The following is a 20,805-nucleotide window of genomic DNA, read 5'->3' on the forward strand; positions in this document are numbered from 1 at the left end:
TTCCCTTCAACTCATTCCTGTCACCTAAAAGGTAAACCTGTTTCTCCATCACTGTTCAGCTCTGATGATTCAGTAAGGACATCTCCTGGTTTCATCTTCATGTTTCCCTCTCACCATATATACAAACCGATATCATGACCAGCAGCTTTACAGCTGTGGCTCCAGCAAACATCAACTGATACTAGAAATTAATATTAAATAAATTCTAACAATAGCTGATCAAGCTTAAACGTGCTGCTGTTGTTTAGCGTGACATCCGCTGGTTTCCTGTTTCTGGCGCAAAGTGGGAGATAAAAAAACAACAGACAAAAGCCGATCAGCTGATCATTGATCAGTTTCATGATTAAAGTAGCAACAGAAGAGGGGGGGGGGATAAGAGAAGAGGCAGCTGTGCAGCGTAAAAACAGAATAACTCCAGCTTTTTGTCTTTTCCCATTCTAGCTAAAGTACGGGACAAACTGCGTCTCTTCTCAGCTCAGTACAAAACACGTAATATTTTCTCTGAATGAGGGACCATTCCACTTTTTAAGGAGCCGTTGGCAACTCTACTAACTAACCTTATGAATAAAATAAAGTTTACTATCTGTCACGGTCTGGCTGGCAGACCGTGGGGATGTGTGGTGAAGGAGGACCCAGGCGCGGTGCTCTATGTATAAACAGTGTATTTATTTACAGTGTGCAACAAAGTAACAATAAATCCCCGTGTTTTCCCAGACTCCCGTGTTGTGTCTCTCCGTGAATAGTCCGTGTCTTTGTGCTCTCCGCTCCCGTGTCAGCACCCCCCGGTGCTCGCTGCTCTCGTGTCTTCCACGCTCCTCCTGCGGGAAACAATAGACGCAGCCGTCAGGACACATACAACTGCGGGCATACACGCACACTAACTTAACTGAACAGAAGACTAACGTGGAGTCTCATGCAATGATCCCGCGTCGGTGGGAGCTCCAAGACTCTCTTAAGTAGCTCCCCCGACGAGGCCTGATCAGCAGCAGGTGTGTGGCTTCGGGTGTGGCCAGTCCCCTTGCAGGGCCACACCCTCCAGGCCTGACGCCGCCTATAAACAAGTGCTCAGCCACCCACACACACATATACACAAGCACAGGGAAGGGGGAGCAACACCAAAATACACAACAATAATAATAATAATATAATACATAACTGCTCAGGGACCCTGGGCCACTCAGTCCCAAGGACCCTGACACTATCAGTAACATCATAGCAACCGAACAGCTGTATAGAAACTCCGTCATGCTAGCTCACGCAGTACCAGTTATTGTAACTGACTGTAAAAAGTCAGCACAACGAAAATAAACTGCACCTAAACTTGGTTTATATCTGACCCAGATAGACTGCAGGGCCCTGTTTCAGGAAGCCGGTTTGGAAAACTCAGAGTGAAAAACGACACTCACGGTTGAGTAACCCCGAACTGTCCAACTCGGAATATTCCGTTTCAGAAAGGCTGATAACAATTAGTTCAGTCAACGCGGAGTTGCTTTAACCCCAAGTGAAGCGCGCGGACGAGGATACATAAAGCCCTGATAAGCGGAGCACAGATTAAGCGAGTCACCATGGAGACGGAGGGAAAGAAGGCGCGGTCAATGTATTTCACAGCGCTTGAGGCCGAAATTCTGATGGCAGCATATGCCGATAACATGCAAATTCCGCGGAAAAAAGTAACACAGCCACAGCTGCAAAAGAAAGGGAGCATGCATGGCAAAACATAGCCGACAGAGTCAATGCGTGAGTGTTAATTTAAACATTGATCTAGGGATTTCCACCCATTTAACACGTTATTTTATCATATGTTATTTTATTTGTTATTTTATACATTTTATTTTGTGATGTGATGTGAGCGCAGGTGCAACCCAACAGGCCCCAAACGTGCCTGGCAGCAAGTAAAAATGAAATATAAAAATATAGTCCAAACAGGTAAGGTACAATTGTATTATGAGCCATAGTGCTTGGTCTGTTTGTCCCATGTAAATCAATTGCAGTTAGAGGCTACATTAATTTTCTTTCTGTAAGGACTTATTGAAATTATCTGAGCACATTACAAGTACATATTTGCTTACTCTGTATGCTCAAATGTGGCCCGTTATAGCCAACAGAAAAAAAGCGGAGGCCCGAAAAACAGGTGGGGGTCCTCCACCACCACCACTCACAGAGGCTGAGCAGTTGCCCTCAGCCAAAACAGTGGGCGCCCTGTGGCCGAAGGCATCTCTGCGGGGACATCCTCTGAGTCAATAACCCCGCAAGACACAAGTGCCTACATAGGGGGTAAATTCAAAATAATACATGATGTGCATACATCCTTTCTTCACAGTCACCTTTGCAGTGCTACTCATTCATTTGATAAACTCTTTACCATAATGGATTATTTTGTAGTGAAGTTATTTTCCTACTGATTTTGCCTTCCCTCAGTCTTGGTTGTCTTTGAGAGCATAATGACAATGAAGTGTAAGGTGATTGGTATGTTTGTTAATTGCCATTTGGTCCCTTGTAAGTTATAAGTGACCTGTATAAACCTCATATTCTATCAGTTGATGGTGATGGTGTACTGCATCTGGTGCAGCCTCCTCTTGAGCCAGACCAACATGCAGTTGTGAGTAATACTCCACAGATTATATGAGTTTACAGTAGAACAGCAATGTTGTTTATTTCTTTACTACAGGAAAATAATGAAGAAACATTGACAGCTGTTACAGAGGAGGAAGCAACAGAGACACTTTATGAGGTTTACATCTTTTAATACTTTGTGTACAGGAAATACAGGCGACCAATAAAGCCAGTTGAACAAAAAATCTGTTTATTCTTCTTTCAACATGTTGAGGTGATGGGTCAAAGGAAATGATTGTGACATATGGTGTCTCTGACTGCGCTTCCATCTTGTATGTCCGTGGGAGGGTCAGGATGTTCATGGTTTGGATCACTGCTGATGTTTGGTTCAGAAGGACAGTGTTCTCCTCTAATTGTGGCAATGTTGTGAAGAATCACACATGCCACAATAATGTCACATGCCCTTTCTGGGGTGACCCTGAGTCTTTGCAGGCACTGGAACCGGGCCTTAAGCATTCCGATAGTCATTTCAATTCTGGCTCTTGTCCTGCAATTAGCCAGATTATATCGCTGCTGTGGGCCCGGTTCAGGGTCAGGGTAAGGGGTAAGCAAATAGGGTAAACATGGATACCCCCTATCACCAAGCAAGTAGCCAGTGAACTCTCCTAAGACAGAAGGGTACACTTCAGTTCAAATGTCCCTGAAGCAATTGGTCTTTATATATTTTAAAGTATTCTCAACTCACCATGTCTAAATTTTGTGCTCAGTGTACATTCACAGAATATTTGTGAGTCATGGACAGAGCCTGGCCACTTGGCTTCCACATTTGTGATAATGTTGGCAGCATCACATATGATCTTCACAGTGCAGAGAACACAAATTAGCATCCATTACTATAATGAAATAATTTGTTAGTTTGACATGCTACAGGGAACTATGTACCTGTACATTAATGCTGTGGAAAGACTTCCTGTTCACATAGTCTCCTTCATTTAGTGAAGGAACAATGATTGGAATGTGAGTACCATCTATACAGCCAATCACGCCTGGGAACCCTGAAAATAAATGTGCAATTTAAGTAGTAGTTCAAGTATCACCACATCATACATTAAGTTTTGGTCATCCTGATACCTGCAATTTTGTGGAATCCCTCTTTGATAAATCTTGTGGGTCTATGACCGGGGAACACCACAAACGAGTGCAGGAGACGTTTCAGTGCAACTGTAACATTCCTGACTGCCCGACAGACGGTAGCCTTGGAAACGTGCTCAGCGTCATCAATATTATACAGAAAGCTCCCGTTTGCAAGAAACCGAAGTGCAATACAAATAATATGCAATGAACTGAGAGCATGTCCGCGATGTGTCACATGCGTAATATATGGCCTGAGGATGTTATCCAAATAAATTATAGATTGTGCTGAAAAACGGTAACGTTCGCACAGACAATCATCAGGAAATGATAAAATGTCCAAACGCGCTCTGATCACTCTCTCCCGGCGGAGAGCTCTGCGGAGAATTTGGGCTTCACGATCTACTGGCTCTTCAAGGAAGTGGCACGCCATGTCCGACACTTCCTACTGTCAGGTTTCCGACAAAGGGGCGGAGACAGTCAGGGTTAGTTGTAGTAAACCTGCTAGGGGGCAGGTTAGCTTCACGGAGTGTGTCGTCATAGTGACTCACTCAGGCTGCAGCTGAACTCGCTTTGTGAAACCGAAAACCCAGAGTTTTCGTTAACTCAGGGTATACTTACTCAGTTTTTCCACTAAACCGGCTTCCTGAAACAGGGCCCAGGTCATAACTTCTTACCTGAAGTTCAGTTCACCGCCTCCGGCCTCTGCTCCTCCTGCCTTTCCATCATCCACCTGCCAGCGTGTTGCATCTGCTGGCCTCCACCACTTGCTAATGTTACTGAATCTGTGGAAGCTCCGCAATAGCCACCACCAAACAATTGAGTTATTTTTACACATCTCCCAGCATCTGGCCAATCCACCACCTTTCAGTGTTTATACTGTTACGGGGAAAAAAAACAAAAAAAACATCGGCCCATAAAAACGAAAAATCACCATCGGCCCACCGGGCAAATGCCCGGTGTATGGGCAGAAATCTGTGCCATCAGAAACTGAATTTGAATAAGTTAAATTTGAATTTGAATTGCTCAGATTGAATCTGAATTGTAACTTGAATAAATGCTTTTGAAAACTGAATTTGAATTAGTCTAATTTGAAATTGAATTTATGGTTTGAAAATGATCATCACTAAATTGAAATTGAATTTTATATTTTGAAAATGAATTGATTTGCTTTGAAACTGCATTTTATCCTTTAAAAATTCAGCTCTCGAATAATTTCAGTTTCACTTCTCACCATTCAGTTTCAGTTCTACAATTCAATTTCAGTTCCAAAATTCAGTTTTTTGGAACTTACATCCGGTTCCGGTTCAAGCGCAGATTAATAGAACTACGTTTTACTAGCGGACCGAAAGTGTTACTGACGGGAATCTACAGCATCTTGAGCTGAATTAAGACTTCAGAAGTCATTCATCATGTTGAATGACCAGCGGATAAACTCTCAGGTTGGTAATAAATGTATTACATGTATAAGAACAAGCGTCATGTTAACAAATGATAGCCGTAAGGTAACTTTTATGCTTATTGTAGCTGCTAGCTAAAAACGCTAATTTAGCGTAGTTTGCCCTGAATTCAGCTTTGACAAACAAATATGATCGACTGTTTCTAGTAGAATTCCAAAGTTGTCATCTTGTACCCTCTCAGAGTGCCCCTCTGTATGCTTGCAGAGACCCCTACAGTAGGGAAACATGCAAAACGCTGTCCAAACCTTTGTATTTTAGCTTTATTTATGTCTTACACAGCATCCCAACTCTTTAGCTAACTTAATAACTTTAGCTAAAGTGAATAGTTAGTCTAATTCATTAGTGCAGCATTACTGGATCACCTCTGTTTGAAGTGATATAATGTGATATTCAACTATCACTGAAACAGCAAACTTTGTAAATAAGCAAACAACACTTCTCATTCTCTAAATGTTTGGCCACAGCTGTAGATTACACTATCAGTGCTTGTTCACTCTTGACAATAATTACATTTCAAAATTTACTTTGTGCATCTACAGGTAAACAATATCTAATATTTTATCTAAATGACTGCTTTGTCTTTGAAAAGGGTGAAGAGCCTGAGGCCGGTGACAGTCCAGTTCTACTCTAAGTACATCCTTACAGTGGCTCACAGGACAAGGCTACATTCCTGTCCTGCCAGAAGAGAAGAGAAACTTCAGAGTCTTCATGCAGTTCAACCACACCTGTCATATTCCATATGACAGGGGTCTCAAACTCCAGTCCTCAAGGGCCAGTGTCATGCAACTTTTCCATGTCCTCGAGGACTGGAGTTTGAGACCCCTGCCGTATGGTGTTCATGCTGTTTTCTACCCCACAGTTACAGCATGTCTGACTGCCTGTTCAGCATATGCAAAAAATATATGATGAGTTTAAGCATGTGATGACTAAGGCCTTCCATTATGGTGTTTGTCATCACATGTCACAGACATCTGGATGATCATTTGGAATAAACAAAAAAACTAAAAACTTGTTACTTCATCTTTATTATTATTGTTGTTCTTATTTTACATTGTTAATGCCCTACCTGGCCCCCTGGCAACACTTTGCTAGATCCGCCCCTGCACAGTTACCAGCTGTCAGCTACTTAGAAAAAGGATCCTGGTGTTATTTGTCTCTCAGAAAGAGTTCATAACTTCCCTTCAACTCATTCATGTCACCTAAAAGGTAAACCTGTTTCTCCATCACTGTTCTGCTCTGATGATTCAGTAAGGACATCTCCTGGTTTCATCTTCATGTTTCCCTCTCACCACATATACAAACCGATATCATGACCAGCAGCTTTACAGCTGTGGCTCCAGCAAACATCAATTGATACTAGAAATTAATATTAAATAAATTCTAACAACAGCTGATCAAGCTTAAACGTGCTGCTGTTGTTTAGCGTGACATCCGCTGGTTTCCTGTTTCTGGCGCAAAGTGGGCAATAAATAAACAAGAGAGACGATCAGCTGATCATTGATCAGTTTCATGATTAAAGTAGCAACAGAAGAGGGAGGGGGGGGGATAAGAGAAGAGGCAGCTGTGCAGCGTATAGACAGAATAACTCCATCTTTGTGTCTTTTCCCATTCTAGCTAAAGTTCGGGACAAACTGCGTCTCTTCTCAGCTCAATACGAAACCCGTAATATTTTCTCTGAATGAGGGACCATTCCACTTTTTAAGGAGCCGTTGGCAACTCTACTAACTAACCTTATGAATAAAATAAAGTTCACTATCAGTAACATCATAGCAACCGAACAGCTGTATAGAAACTCCGTCATGCTAGCTCACGCAGTACGAGTTATTGTAACTGACTGTAAAAAGTCAGCACAACGAAAATAAACTCCACCTAAACTTGGTTTATATCTGACCCAGATAGACTGCAGGTCATAACTTCTTACCTGAAGTTCAGTTCACCTGATACTCGAACCGGCGGCTGCCTCAGGTCTCTGCTCCTCCTGCCTCCCCTTCCCTCATCCACCTGTTGCCTCTGTGGAAGCTCCCCCATAGCCACCACCAAACAACTGAGTTATTTTTACACATCGGCCAGCATCTGGCCAATCCACCACCTCTCATTGTTCATGCCATTACAAAAAAAATAAAAAAAATAAGTCATCAGCCCACTGTGCAAATGTCCGATGGCTAGTCCAGCTATGTTAACTTGTTAATCTTTCGCTGAAAAAATGTTTTCTGTGGTGCCGTCTTTCGTGCTTGGCTCTCCTACCTTTGCTAACATGATGCTCATAGTGCAGGAGCCAGTGCTGCATTCACTTACCCTCGGACATCTGAGCTTCACTGTGAAGCCATAATCGTACATTTGATATTTCATTAAATTTTATTGTTTTAGCTTCGGGGTGGCACCTGGGGTGGCCAGTCTGGTTGGGGGGGTGGCCTGTGCCCCCCAAGGCCACCCCGCTGGACACGCCACTCTCACTCTGTATTGTGAATTATGTTCTCATGGTTGGTCTTTTGTTACTCCCTCGAGTCTAGTTTCTTGTGTTCCAAGCTTAGTATTTCCCTGTGTGTATTTTGGTTCTTAGAGTCCTCTGCCTTATGGTTTATGTCTGTATTTCTTAGGTGCTGTCTCCACCGTGTCAAATGGAGACAGCACCTATGTGTTATACTTCCTGTTTTACTTTGAAGGTCCGTGTCTTATGTGAATGTGTCCTGCTTTGCTTCCTTGTCTCATCAGTTCTGATTTCTCCCAGCTGTGCCCTCCTTCTGTGTCTCATCCCCCTCGTTACTTCCCAGTGTATTTAAACCCCGTGTTTCTCTGAGTCAGTGTCGTGTTGTCCCTCAAGCGGTGTTTTTCCTCGTGTGCCTCTCTGTAAAGTGTGAGTTTATATTTTCTTAGTTTAGTATGCTTTTCTAGTGATGGGCAGATGAAGCTTCATGAAGCACTGAAGCTTTTCATCCAATTGGTTCACCCCAGCACAAAGCTTCTTGAAGCTTCATTTGCTCTAGCAGGACACCTACTGGACGTAAAAATATTAGTTGGCATGAATTTGAAGAGTGTGGCCTTTTGCACACAGCCTGTAAATGTCAACAACAAAAGGAGTGTGTAAAACATGTATATTGTAGTGATGGCAGTATACTGTGTATATTTATACTGGCAGTATGGAAAATGATTATTTGGAAATGCTTAAAATGGAAATGATCATTTACTGTGAGGTGAGGTGTGGTTAGGTGTGGACAGTGGTTGTGCTCTTTAATGTTGAGGTATGGACAGCTACACACTGAGGCCTCAGTCCTGCCCATATTTTATTCAGTAAAAACTAAATATTCACTGCTTTTATAACCTTTAGTGGGGAGAACATAGCTAGGATTTAATGATTTAACAAATCTTTTGAATCCTTTCCTCCACAATGCTAAATGGCTGGGAGTCCTCAATCACCATGCTAACCAGGTCTTCATCTATTTGAGATTGTTCTCCTGAGGAAAGACAATAAAGACAAAGCACAAATATAAATATCACACACGTAACTTATTACAGCTGTATAATATTGTTATATCATTTAGTAACATTACTGCATGCTATATTATCATGGCATTTGATAGCTCACCTGGTCTTGCTCCACAATCGCTGTTCCCCTTATTCTCATGCAAAGCTCTGTAGTGCCTAAGCATGGATGAGGTGTTGTTGTTATATCCCAGCTCCCTGGCACATAGCAAACACTTCACCTTGTACAAAAGTAAAGCCGCGTAACATAAATTGTATTGCACCATCAGTGTTATGAAAATACATCTTCTGTAGAAATTTACATACCTTGTTGGGAGGAATAAAATCAAAATGTTCCCACACAGGTGAGGACATCCTCCTCTTCTTAGCTGCCTCCATTCTCTCCTGACTTTCTCTCCTCACTCTCATAAACCTCCAAACTGTCTCCAAACTCTCACTAACCGCAACTCTCCATCAAACACCCACATTTTGATTGAAGTCTGAGGGGTTTGTATCGCTGTCATAGCTCGCGGCAAAGTTCGAACCGCTTTATGAACCAGTCACGTGGTACAGCCGGGCAGCGAGGCTTCGGACATCATCATTTTCAGCTCCTCCCATAAATGAAGCAAGCCTCGATACGCGCGTCGCGGAAACGCCCCCTCAATTACTCGACACACGCTTCGAAGCCTCGATACAGAACTATGCTTTTCCCCTGTCAGCAAATAAAGCTGAGTTTTTTGAGTTTTTTGAGTTTTTTGAGTTCATCCCTCGAGTCTGCCTGCATCTTGGGTCCAACTCCTGCCTGCCACACAGTGATTCATGACAACTGCATGTGTCTGCAACTCTCTACCACCAACTGAGAGAGGAAAGCATGCTGCCCTTTACCAAATGTAGCGTGTAACTGAAAATATCGTCAACCCTAAACTACAGACTGGTTGTTTAGGGTTGACGATTGGTTGGTTCCACCCTGGAAACATTTTGTAGAACCTTTAAATGTGTGTTTTAAACCCAACAATGTGTACATTAAATCAGATTTATTAAAAATAAAGTATTTTACCATATTGTATTATTGCAACTTAAAACCATGAAATTACCTTAAACTGCATAACTGCTGCTGACAGCAGCCACAGAATGCAATGTGAACACTGTCTCCAGATGGAAACCAGAGGAGTAATGTTGGTGTGGTCTTTGTAGCGAACCCCCCCGAATGAAGGATGACACTTTACTGATGACGTTTTGAAGGTTTAATGGCAGTAAACCATCAATCTCACCATAAGAGCTGGGGATGTATACATAGAAACAGCGTGTAAGCAAAATAATCCACACTCTTACAATCAAATGTAGCGACTGTCACAAAAACATCTAAACGTCTCCTTATTTACATCATAACCATACCTTGTGCCTCTATCAAGGGGGCTGCTAATGACAAAAGAAATCACCATAGGCTCCGTTAAGCCATCACTTTTCTAAACTCCCGCGACTGCTGCTGAAAACTGCGCCAAAAACAGTTTTACAGGAAATTGTCCCATCAAAATAAAAGCTTCTACACACGGACAGGAAGTTGGTAGTAGAAAACAGGAATGAGTGCCAAAATAAGGTGCAAGGAAAGGCATTCAGGGTTATTTACACTCCCACCAAAATTACGAATAATTGGTTTACATAAGAACCAAAATGAATCATTTTCCCAAACAAAATAACCCATGTAGGAGTTACCTTAGGAACTTTCTAACAACAATACAAGTTTTTGTACTGGACGCTCAACAACTGATAGTTTAGAAGAGCGTTGACCTTTATTATTGAGTCTCTTTTCTCCAAGTGAGATCTTTACCCTTCGCACAAGTCCATCTTTTCCACTGACAGTCTCTACAACTCTTGCAAGTCTCCATTCCCCTCTGGGTGCCAGTTCATCCATTTCCAACACAACATCACCTACTTTTAGATTCCTCTTTGGTGAGTGCCACTTTTGCCTTGAAATGATGTTGTGAATGTATTCTCGTCTCCAGCGGCTCCAGAACTGCTCTGCAAGGAACTGCACGCGGCGCCACCTCTTCTTGCTGTACAGGTCCTCATTTGAAAAGGCACCAGGTGGGGGCAACGGTGCATTGGATTTCATGTGCAGCAGATGATTGGGCGTGAGCGGTTCTAGGCTGTTGGGGCTGTTCAAGTTATCTATAGTCAGAGGTCTGCTATTGACTTCATAGAATAACGTCCGTAATGAAGCATCATTGAGTCTGTCATGAGCCAGTGACAGAGTGGTATTCAGCACACTTCTGACAGTCTTTATCTGACATTCCCACACTCCCCCTGTATGACTAGCATGGGGTGCGTTCATCACAAAGTCACATTGTTTTTCAGTCAAGTATGTATTTAGTCTCTGAGTGTCTAGCTAATTTAAAGCTGCTTTAACCCTTTACAGCCGATCGGAGCGGGCACGCTCTGTTTTGCGTAACTATTTTTAAATCCCAGTAGCTCTGCAACCACGTAAGCTAGCGCAATCATTTTTTTTGCATATGAAACCGGAGGAGTTGTACTTACATCTTATGCCATCAGCTTGTCCTAGGTCACGGTTTCCTTCCACATATAGCTTTGCAAAAACTGCATAAAAATCACTTGCAGCAACAAAAACATAATATTCTAGAAACACGCTTCGCCGATCCGATCAGCTGTTTGTAACACTTCCTACGTCCATCAGGCGAACTATCACATGACCGCATGACCTGCCCGAAACCGGAAGTGACGTCATTTTGCGGAAATGTAGTTTTTTACGATCGGGGCCTTATGAGCCTATACTTGTGTTTTAAAAAGTTATGTTTGAGTTTATGACTTTCTGTGTCGTTTCTGGGATGCTTAGGACTCATATTGCACTGCTGGAAATAGTTTATTATGATGCATATGCTGTTATTTTGCAAATTTGCACTATAATATTTATTTTCGTTTTTCCTGCAGTATATAAAAATTGGTGTATTTCAAAAATAAAACTATGAAGACACTCAAAATAAATTTCCTGTGGTGGGAAACTAGTTTGTGCAACTTTTTTGTATTTACAGTTTTGGGGGATGAGCCTCTTAAATTTCTCTAACTAGAAATATATGTTAAAAAAACAAAAACGATTTTCAATTTTTTTGTAGTTTATTGCACTTTTTTGCAATTTATGTAATTACTATGCACCTAATGCAGACATATTATTAAAGTTTGGGCTATAATGGTTGTATTGATGTATAGCAACTTGAAATGCTCCCAAAAATGGCTCCACAGCATGTAAAAATATAATATAAGCTCTGGCGGACTTGGTTCTATGGTAGGTCTTAAAGGGTTAAACTCATTCTGAGCACCAACAAAGTTCGTTCCCTGGTCACATTGGATGTGTCAAACTTCACCTCTGATTGAAACGAAACATCTTAATGCATTAATAAATGCATCAGTAGACAAGTCCTCTAAGAACTCGATGTGAATGGCACGAGAACAAAAGCAAGTAAGTAGGAGTCCATACCGTTTGTGTTGTTTTCTTCCCTCTGTTGTCACGAATGGACCAAAACAGTCCATGCCGCAGTGTGTGAAGGGAGGAGAGGGCTCTAAGCGATGTGGAGGTAGGTCACTCATCCTCTGACCCTCTGGAGCTTTGCGGAGTCTGCGGCAGATCACACATTGTCGGATGAATGAGGCAACTGTTTTACTCATTCCAGGAATCCAGTAGCCACTGGATCTGATTTCATTTATGGTGAATCCCTTTCCTTGGTGTTTTACTTTGTCATGACAGTGAGATATTATGAGTTTGGCTGCACAATGTTCTTTTGGGATCACGATCGGGTGTTTGAAGGTGTCACTCGTTGCATGCTGGAGTCTCCCTCCCACCTTGAGGAGACCATCTGTATCCATGAAAATGTCCAATTTAAACAGTTTGTTATGATGTGGGAGCTGTTCTCCTTTCTTCAGCTGTTTTATTTCCTGTTCATACGCTTGACTTTGTACATGTCGAATGATCACAAGTTCAGCATTTTTCTGCTCACTCACTGTAGCTGATGCATTTGACTTGATGTGTCTAGCCCTTCTTATGAGACGTGCTACAGCCTTAATTGCTTTGGACCAGGAGGAGAACTTACTTAGACATTCAGCAAGACTTACAGTGTCTGTGACTTTGGTTAACATTGTCTGTACTTTTCTGACTTCTGGATCTCCTATGGTCAGATCCAGCTCGACAGGTTGTGCTGTGGGCAGTTCATTTTTCCACAAAAAGGAGGGGCCAGTGAACCAGATAGACTTATTTAACTCACTGACAGTTACACCTCTCGAAGCACCGTCAGCTGGATTCAGTTCTGATGGCACGTAAAACCACTGCTGAGGGCTTGTACTTTCCCTGATCCTCTGAACCCTGTTAGCTACAAAGGTGTGGAAACGACGTGCATCATTGTTTATGTAGCCCAGCACCACCTTTGAATCAGTCCAGAAGTACTCCTTTGCACCATAACACAGTTCTTCCCGTAACATGTTGCTGACTGAGACTGAAACTACAGCTGCTGTTAGTTCAAGTCTGGGGATTGTGGTCAGTTTAGTTGGAGAAACTCGAGCCTTTGCTATTACCAGAGAGCAGTGAACTTCACCTTTAGCGTTCTTTGCCCTCAGATAGCTACATTGTCCATAACCACTTGAGCTTGCATCCGAAAAGTGGTGCAACTCTATTTCTTTAGTTTCACCAAAGTTAGCAGGCAGGTAACAGCGAGGTATGTTTAGCTTGTCTAGATTTACAAAGTCACTTTGCCAACTCACCCACCTTGGCTTGAGTGCATTAGGTATGGGGTCGTCCCACCCGACACCATGCTGACACATTTCTTGCAAGATTTTCTTTCCATTCAGCACATATGGCGCTAAAAATCCAAGTGGGTCGTAGATTGACGCGACAGTGGATAGAATACCTCTGCGTGTGGCTGGCTGGACTTTCAGTGTGTTGTCAAATTTGAAACAGTCCTTTTCAATGCTCCACTGGATGCCTAGTGCTCTTTCTTGAGGCATGTCTTTGAATGTCAAGTCTCTTATGTTAATGTTTACAGCACACTCTGATGCAGGTATACTTTGCAAAACAGTGTGATTGTTAGAAACAAACTTGTGGAGACGCAGGTTACCTTTGTGGCAGATTTCTCTGGCTTCTTGTGCCAACTGCATTGCTTCTTTCACTGTGTTTGTGCTCGTAACTCCATCATCGACATAAAAGTCTTTCTCAATGAACTGTGAACCTGCTGGGTGCGAGTGGCAGTGCTCTTTGGCTAAGTACTTCAGTCCATAATTTGCACAGCCTGGAGATGATGACGCACCAAAAAGGTGTACCTTCATTCTGTATGTTTGAGGTTGTGTGCTTGCATCACCGTTTTTCCACCAGAGGAAACGTAGATAGTCCCGGTCCCTCTCACTGACGTGGAACTGGTGGAACATCTTTTCTGTATCGCACATTAAGGCAATAGGATGTTGCCGGAATCTCAAGAGAATGCCAGTCAGATTGTTTATTAAGTCTGGCCCTTGGAGGAGATGATCATTGAGACTTGTTCCATTGTGTTTGGCTGAACAGTCAAATACGACACGCAGTTTTGTGGGCTTTTTGGGGTGGTAAATCCCATGATGGGGGATGTACCATTGTTCACCTTGTGTTCCTTCGTTGTGTACTTCTTCCACGTCTCCTCTTTCAATTATGTCATTCATGTATGCAACATAATCATTTTTGTAGTTCTCATCCTTGTTCAACCTTCTCCTTAAGTGTTCCAGTCTGATCTCTGCAAGCCTTTTGTTGTCTGGTAAGTTTGGCCTTTGCTTGAATGGAAGAGGCATCTCACAGTATCCTTGTTCATTTTTCTTTATCCCTTCCTTAAGTTTTTCCAGAAAAACGAGATCCTCTTGTGAGACCGTTTTGTCACATGCCTTTGTGTCCTTGAAATCTGATTCAAGAACATTGATCATGTCCATTGGTGTTACAGCAGGCATTTCCTTTACCATGACCCTATGGCACAGACTTGTTTCAGTTTCATTTGACTCTGATGAGCCACCAACAATGCTCCACCCTAGGTCTGTCTGTATGGCAAATGGCTCATTGTCTTTTCCGAGTAGAACCTGTTTTGGAGCTAGAGTTCTGGGACAGTTAAATCCAATGAGTGGTCCAACATCAAAACTCAGGAGAGGGGGTATCTGATCAGCGATCTCTGACAGATGGGGCCATTGCCTTGCAGTTTCATTTGTGGGTATGTTGTCATAGTTAAATGGGATGTAGTCCTTTGTGTAGGAGGGTGGAAGGTCAATGTGAACATCTGAATTATAACCTCTCACACGTAACCCCGCTACTCTCTGACTTTTGACTGTCATGTGAACTCCCAGCATCGTGGTTAGTTTTAGCTTAACTGGATGGGATGCTGCTTGTAACTGGTTAGTTATCTCCTCACTGACAAATGTGTTGTCACTTTGTGTGTCTAATAAAGCGTACACAAGCTGCTCTTTAGATGGACTCTGAGTAGTGGAAACCCACACAGGAACAATCATGGAGGTACTACCTGATTGACCCACCTTAGTAACATTCAGAGCTGTGGCTGCCATGGTATCATTTTCTGTGGTTGAAGCGACGTTTGTAGAGCTCTGAGGCCTTTCATTTGCCATGTGACTCTCATTGTGCAAACAGGTGGGGTGTCGTCCTTTGCAAGTGTCACATTTGTGGCGATGACGACAGTCTCTGGCATTGTGGCCCACCTTTAAGCACCCGTAGCACAGTTTATTTTCCTTCACAAATGTCCGTTTGTGGTCTAGTGACTTCTCTGAGAAGCTTGGGCACTTTGACAACTGATGACTTTCATCTTTGCAGAACATGCAGGCCACCTTTAACCTTGTGTCATTTGACTTAGTTTTTTCTCCTTGTACTGTGGCTTGTGTAGTGAAGACTTGAGTCACAGATCTGTTTGGTTTGGTCTCCCTTACGTATCTTTTCTCCAAGGATGAGCTGCATGAATAGAGTGCATATGAAGAAGTCACAGGATTACATGCAATTTCTGCCTCGAGTGCTACAAACTCTGCAAAATCCTTGAAAGAGGGAAAATCTTTGCCTTTCATGAGAGCAACTGTGACTTGACGATTCCAACGCGTTGCAAGCCATTCTGGAATCTTATGCAATAACTTTTGGTTTTCCTCACAGTCACTTTGTATCTCTAAGCCCTTTACATGTGGTGTTGCCTGCAGACAAGTTGTGAGAAAATCAGAAAAGGCCTGTAGACCTTCTGCATCTTTTGAGTGGATTTTAGGCCACTTTGACAGTTTGTCTCTGAATGCCTTTTGAACAACAAATGGCTGACCGTAGCGTTGGTCAAGTCTTTTCCATGCATCTTTGTATGCCTCTTCATCACTGCGGTAGAACGTGCCCTCAAGACACTTAAGAGCAGGACCAGTGATATACCTTTTTAACAAATGCAGTTTTTCAGCTGGAGATATACCTTTGTGGCCCACCAGTGAGATGAAGGAAGCCTTCCATTCGATGTAGGTGATGGGATCTCCGCTGAACACGATGGGCACAGGCACTGGAATTCTGCTTACTGCTATGCTGTCTTGAATAGCTTTAGCCAGCTGCAATACATCTGTGGGAGGCGATGGAGTGACAATTTGTGAGTGCAGTTGTTGTAGAGGATTATTGACAGGGATGGATGCATATTGTTCCACATGTGGGTGATATGAACCTGTAGAGAGCTCTGAGGCTGGTTGTGCAAAGCTTTGGTTGATAACAGACATCCCGTTGCTCTGTAACATTAACTGACTGTCCATATCAACTTTAAACTCTTTGTCATAAATCTCTAATTTTGCATGTGCTGCTTGCCTTTCCTTTTCTGCTTGTAAACGCTCTAGTTCAGACCTTTGTGCATCCAATTCCCTCCTGTGTTTCTCTTTCATTTCTCTTATTTTTTGTTTTTGTTTTATTTCCTCTTGTGTGATTTTATACTGAGCTTCTTTTGCAGCTAATTCTGCAACAGCATCAATTCTTTTGGCTGCAATGCTTGCTTCAGATTGGTAACTTGACTGTGATGCAGTACCAAATATGGACTTAGCATGTTCATATGCTAAGAGCTGATGGAGGTGCTGCCTTTCTCTATCTGCATCATACTCGTCTATAGCTGCTAAACGCTCAGATATGATTTTCATAATGTCCTTTGTCACTGATTCACAAGAGTCCATTTTGCGCCTTATGACATGGGATGGTTCATTACGCTCTCTATATTCACTGTATGCTCTTGTCATATCATTTACTGTCCTTTCAATATCATCAGCCATTTCTGCTAACCGTGAATCTGATAAATCAATTTTCAGGTCTTCTCTGTATACTCTGACCTGACTTTTCCAATGTTCATAAATGGTTAGCAGTTTCTTCTCTCTTTTATTCTGTTCATCCCTTTGATATAAAAGCATTTTCTCTGTGGGCGCACTGGGCCGTTCTGACCGCCTTGGGAACGTTTCATTAGCTGTTTCATCAGCTTCGCATGTTAATTCCTTTCGTTGTTCCTTTTCGTTTAACTGACCTCCTTCTATATTTTCCATTTTGAGAGCAATTGCTTGTTACCGGACCGCTGCTGTAGCTTGCTGCTCCGTGCCGTGCCGTGCCATTACCGTTCCGATCGCAGGAAGCTCTCTCTCTCGCTGCTCCCGGAGGCAAGCTCTTACTGCTCCCGGAGGTAAGCTCTTACTGCTCCCGGAGGTAAGCTCTTACTGTAGCGAACCCCCCCGAATGAAGGATGACACTTTACTGATGACGTTTTGAAGGTTTAATGGCAGTAAACCATCAATCTCACCATAAGAGCTGGGGATGTATACATAGAAACAGCGTGTAAGCAAAATAATCCACACTCTTACAATCGTAAACCTTATAACATGAAGTTCGTTTCAACGTAACATTTAACAAATGTAGCGACTGTCACAAAAACATCTAAACGTCTCCTTATTTACATCATAACCATACCTTGTGCCTCTATCAAGGGGGCTGCTAATGACAAAAGAAATCACCATAGGCTCCGTTAAGCCATCACTTTTCTAAACTCCCGCGACTGCTGCTGAAAACTGCGCCAAAAACAGTTTTACAGGAAATCGTCCCATCAAAATAAAAGCTTCTACACACGGACAGGAAGTTGGTAGTAGAAAACAGGAATGAGTGCCAAAATAAGGTGCAAGGAAAGGCATTCAGGGTTATTTACAGTCTTTCTCCTCCGTCTTGTGGAGGACAAACAAATTTTGTCATCTTATTGTGACATCTGACTGTTCTCTCATTTTCGTTATACTAGCATTTTAAAATGGTTGTACCAAAAAAAAATATGCCAGATGCAGTGGCTGCATTTTTAGTAAACAAGTGAGATATTTACCAACCTGTCTGTGCTGGATTACTTCCTGCATTATTTCTCCTCTGTTGCAATATCTCTGATCACCTCTCCCGGTCACCTCCAGTTTTCCCTGTCGCTGTGTCCCCACACTTGGATCTCTTTTCCTGATATCTAGCTTTAGCGTAAATGCCATAGCATCTTGCCCTAGAACCATAGCTCTGTCTCATGGTCTGTGATAGTGTAAATAATCACAGCATCTTGTTGTATGATAATCTATTTTCACAGAGTGACTTAGTGTTTAGCAGCGCACAGACATAGATGTAACATTGTGTAGATAGATTTAGGAAATAAGTGCTTAAGTTTTTAAAACATGTTTAGTGGCATCTTGTGTCAGTACAGAATGTGACTTCATTGGGTGAGTAGGTGGGTTGGTTGCAGTCAAGACTTACTATAGCTTTAGCTAATTAGCATTAGCATGTTACATATTGGCTAACTAATAGCAGAACCAATAACTCAGGGGAAAATAAAGAAAAACTAATAATCAGTTTAAAGGCGTAATTTTGCCCTGAGATTTATGTTAAAAAGTCAGATTTTTCCTCGTGTGGCCAGATGTACTGAGCGGTGCAATCTGTGATATTTTATGGAATAAATTAATCTCTCTTTTCCTAAGCACACAGGAGTTAGTGCGTGAGGTTGAGAGGTACCGGCTAGATATAGTTGGGCTCTGGAACCAGTCTCCTGGAGAGGGGCTGGACTCTGTCTCAGTCTGGAGTTGCCCCTGGTGAGAGGCGGTGGGCTGGGGTGGGTATTCTAATATCCCCTCGGCTTTCTGCCGGTACGTTGGGGTTCTTCCCGGTGGATGAGAGGGTTTGTTCCCTGCGCCTTAGGGTCGGGAAACGGGTCCTGACTGTCATCTGTGCTGGAAGGTCCTCCACCTGTTGTCCTACTGGGAGACATCAATCCTCATGTGGGTAACGACAGCAAGACCTGGAGGGGCGTGATTAGGAGGAACGGCCTCCCTGAGCGGAACCCGATAGTTTTGCTATTGGACTTCTGTGCAAATCACAGTTTGGCCATAACGAACACCTTGTTCGAACATAAGAGTGTCCATAAGTGCACGTGGCACCAGGACGCTCTAGGCCACAGGTCGATGATGGATTTTGTAATCGTATCACCAGACCTGCGACCATATGTTCTGGATACTCAGGTAAAGAGAGGGGCTGAGCTGTCAACTGATCACCACCTGGTGGTGAGTTGGATCAGGTGGCGGGGGAGGACGCTGGACAGACCCAGTGCACCTAAATGCATAGTGAGGGTGTGCTGGGAATGCCTAGCAGAGGTCCCAGTCCGCGAGATCTTCAACACACACCTCTGGCAGAGCTTCAACAGCATTCCGAGGGAGACTGGGGACATTGAGTCCGAATGGACAATCTCCATTGCCGAAGCTGCTCCATTGAGCTCTGGCCGCAAGGTGGTTGGTGCCTGTCATGGTGGTAATCCCCGAACCAAATGGTGGACACCAGAGGTGAAGGGAGCCACCAAGCTGAAAAAGGAGTCCTATCGGGCTTGGTTAGCCTGTGGGACTTCGGAGGCAGCTGACAGGTATCGACAGGCCAAGCGTAATGTGGCTCGGGCAGTGGCTGAAGCAAAAACTCGAGTTTGGGAGGAGTTCGGAGAGGCCATGGAAAAAGTATAGATCTGGTATAGCGCTGCTGACGTCGACTGAGAAAATTGTCGGGCGGTGGAAGGAATACTTCGAGGACCTCCTTAATCCCACTGACACGTCTTCCGAGGAGGAAGCAGAGTCTTTGGATGAAGGGGATTACCCGCCAATTTCCGGGGGCAAGGTCACTGAGGCAGTTAAACAACTCCTTGGTGGCAGAGCCCCTGGTGTGGATGACATCCGCCCCGAGTTCCTGAAGGCTCTGGACGTTGTAGGGCTGTCCTGGTTGACATGCCTCTACAATGTTGTGTGGAGATCAGGGGCAGTACGCCTGGACTGGCAGACTGGGGTGGTGGTCTCCATCTTTAAGAAGGGGGCTGGAGGGTGTGTTCCAACTACTGGGGATCACACTCCTCAGCCTCCCTGGGAAAGTCTATGCCAGGGTGCTGGAAAGGAGAGTTTGTCTGCTAGTCGAACCTCAGATACAGGTGGAACAATGCGGTTTTCGTTCTGGTCACGGAACACTGGACCAGCTCTTTATCCTCTCGACGATACTTGAGGGTGCATGGGAGTTTGCCCAACCAGTCTACATGTGTTTTGTGGACTTGGAGAAGGCATTCGACCGTGTCCCTCGGGGTGTCCTGTGGGAGGTGCTGCAGGAGTATGGGGTGTGTGGCCCATTGCTACGGGCCATTCGATCCCTATACAGCTGTTGCAAGAGCTTGGTTCACATTGCCGGCAATAAGTCGGACTCGTTCCCAGTGGGTGATGGGCTCCGCCAGCGCTACCCTTTGTCACCGATTCTGTTCATAATTTTTATGGACAGGATTTCTAGGCGCAGCCAAGTGGCGGAGGACTTTAACTTCGGTAGCCTCAGAATCTCATCTTTGCTTTTTGCGGATGATGTGGTTCTGTTGGCTTCATCGGGCGATGGCCTCCAGCTCGCACTGGAACGGTTCGCAGCCAAGTGTGAAGCAGCGGGAATGAGGATCAGCACCTCCAAATCTGAGGCCATGGTTCTCAGCCGGAAAAGGGTGGAGTGCCCACTCCGGGTCGGTGATGAGTTCCTGCCCCAAGTGGAGGAGTTCAAGTATCTTGGGGTCTTGTTCATGAGTGATGGGAGAAGGGAGCGGGAGATTGGACAGACGGATTGGTGCTGCGGCCGCAGTGACGCGGACGCTGTACCGGTCCGTCGTGGTGAAGAGCAGAGATGGGCAGT

This window comes from Mchenga conophoros, linkage group LG23 (assembly GCF_057382185.1).
Source record: "Mchenga conophoros isolate Kocher_MC1m ecotype Shallow Benthic linkage group LG23, M_conophoros_male_GT1.1, whole genome shotgun sequence".
Lineage (NCBI taxonomy): Eukaryota > Metazoa > Chordata > Actinopteri > Cichliformes > Cichlidae > Mchenga > Mchenga conophoros.